The sequence below is a fragment of the Myotis nattereri genome (genome assembly GCF_964212035.1).
Source record: "Myotis nattereri genome assembly, chromosome: 4".
NCBI lineage: Eukaryota > Metazoa > Chordata > Mammalia > Chiroptera > Vespertilionidae > Myotis > Myotis nattereri.
In genome coordinates, this window is record NC_138079.1 from 112,096,583 (window position 1) to 112,099,508 (window position 2,926).

Consider the following 2,926-nt stretch of genomic DNA (forward strand, 5'->3'; position numbering starts at 1 on the left):
TGGAGTTGGGGGGCTTTGGGCCAGTAAATGCCACTGTGATGTCATAGTCAATTGCACAGCAGCTCCTGGCCTGCCACCTGCGTCTGTGTCCTTGCTCTGCTGCTTACCAAGTGGCTTGAGCCTTCTGAACCTGTTTCCTCATCTTTAAAATCAGGGTCGAAGAAGTGACCCCACAGGCACCTGGTGAGAATCCCACATAGAAGAAGGGAAGGGTGACACCCTGTGCCGAGCGCCCAGCGACTCCTGACTACACGCGGGCTCCTTATTCCACTGTCATCACTGTCATGGGGACAAGAAACTGGCTGCCTCTGCGGGGAAGTGAGGTGAAGTGGGGGGTCTCAGAGAGGAGGCGAGGCGGAGTGGCGCCTTAACGAAGGTTTGCCATGAAAGGAAGGAGACGGGGAAAACATAAAATGTGCAAACTGGGCGAAGGGCAGCGGCCACTGGACCCGAGCGCTGAGCTCAGCCTTGCTCCTCCGAGTGCGGAGGGGGCGCATTCATAGCCGGCCCGAAGGCGCTGCTTCTCCAGGGGCGGCCCCGCGGGCAGACATCCCGCAGGGGTGTGCTCCGCACGGTGCCCCGCTCTGAGCTGGACTCTGCAGGCAGCTGCTCTGCATGTCACAGCCTGACCGCCTGAGGGAAGGCTGGGCGGCCACCACTCCCCCACCAGCGGCGCGCGGAGTGCCAGGGCGGACTGCACCGCTGGGCGCACCTCCCCTGCCGCCGCCTCCCCCCCCCCGCCCCCCCCCCGCCCCCAGCCCGTGGGCTTCAGGGCCACTGGGCGCATCCTTGCTGTGTCTGTGACCCTGAGACGCGGCCCTGGGTAGGACCTGTGGGAGGTGCGGTGCAGAGGAGGATGCACATTGGGCAACAGGACTCCGAGGGCCCTGGTGAGACCAGGGGGAAGGGCGGGCGCTGAGAAATGCCAGCCCCAGGGGAGGGCCCACTCCTGTGCATGAGCTGCATCTGTCACTGACAAGCGATCCTTCCCGCAGACAGACAGTAACAGTAGAAGCAAGCAGTGAAATAGTTCCAGCAGCTGTATCGCACTTCCCTCAAGGGTTAGAAACAACCCCGCCAGCGACTCCCATGGCCCAACACGCAGCCTGGGGCCCGGGCTCTGGTGCACGGAGTAGACACATCGGCCACCCGTCTCCTGATGCGGGAAGGCGGGAAGAAATTGCGATGGCTCGTGAGCTCCTTTGGTTTGTGGTTCCGTTTTACTGGGACTCGCTGTTATGTAATGGAGGGACGGCGAAGGCTCCCAAACCATCCTATTTGCACCCCGCTTAGGGCAACATGGTGCTGCGGTGGGCCACCTGGACCCATCCAGTGAAGTCTTGTGTCTCCATCGTCTGAGGGGAGATCATGGGAGATCAGCCCGAGGCCACTCCAAGCTCTGCGGCTGACGGCTGGGCGGCTTTGAGCCTGGGCCTGGGGAGGTGCTGGGTGCTGGATGTGGTCACAGACCCTGGCCCCTGCTGCCAGCCCCTTCAGGGCTCTGTCCTGGGCCTGGGTCTGGGGAGGTGCCAGGTCCTGGATGTGGTCTCAGCCCCTGGCCCTGCCTCCCGCCCCTTCAGGGCTCTGTCCTGGAGCACAGGCTGCCGGCAGGGCTGCTGACATCCAGACGCCTCAGCATGTGCCAGCGCTGGGCTGCCCGGAGGAGGCCTTCACATACCCGCGGGGCAGCCTGTGCTCAGGCCCAGAGGGCGATGCCAGTGGTGGCCCCCCCTGATGGCCCCTATGGAGTGGGCCAGGGCTGGGGTGTGGCTGTCCCGTCCCTGCTCTGACTGGTTGATGGCTTGGGGGAGGGCTCTGCCTGGCCAAGCCTCAGCTCCCTCAGCTGTAAACGGAGAGCGTGATCCCCAGTTCGGGGGCCATGAGGGTGAAGTGAGTTTGTGTGGAGCGATTGGGGTGTGATGGGCACAGGTATGCCCCTGTCTTCACTTTAGGGTCAAGGAAAGCGGGCTGTGCAGCCATGGAGACAGCCCCCACGTTACAGATGGGAAAGGTGGGCCCGCAGGGCAGCGGCTGTTCTCAGCCTCTTGGCACCTGGCTGGTCCAAAGCAGAGCTGTGCATCTCTGGAGGGGGAGGAGGGGGGACCTGGACCTCACTCAGAAGCCTCTGCAAAGGGACCCGAGCTCCAGGTGGGAGGGGAGCAGTGTGTCCTCCCTCCTCCCCATCCCCTCAAAAGGGAAAAAGGAAAAGGAGGAAGAAGAAGCTAACTTGATGACCACGGTGATGACCCGGCACGTGGCTCAGGCTTTGTGTTTGAGAAGGAAGCATGGCAGCCGGTGGGGAGCAGGCTCACACAGCCCACGTGCTGTGGGCCTCGGGGTCTGTGACCCTCTCTCCGCACCTGGAGGCAGACGGCAGGGTCACCGCAGTCTAAGGCCTTGAGGAGAGCGGCCCCCCGGTGGCTGGAGAAAAGCCCTTGGTTTCAGGTCCTACTCAGATGCTCACGCTTTTTCTCATCTGCCCACCTCCCCAGCCCAGAAGCATGAAACCCATGCTACGTCCAACAGCGCCCTCTGCCTGATGGCGGGGCCACCGTCCGTGGTGTCCACATCAACATCAACAGCAGCTGCGGGTGTTCCTACCCCTGGACACGAGGGTCAGCCCGTGGCCAGGTGCGGCCAGAGCGGGTCCCAGCACCCTCGGCCAGCTCCGTGCCACACCCTTTACCCACAGGCCTCAGCTTCCCTGCACTGCCTCCTCTGGGGAGCCGGCAGTGGCGCCGGAGGCAGTGCTGTTGGGTGGAGCCCAGCCACAAAGCTTGGAGCTCAGACTCAGATGGTTTGGGAAGTTGGTGGCTCCGTGTGGTGTCTTTCTCCCTGTGAAATGCTTGCAATCCTTCACCGCCTTTCCTCCAAGCACAGCACTGCCCTGCGGCTATAGAGGGCGGTGGTGGGCCAGAGGGAGACG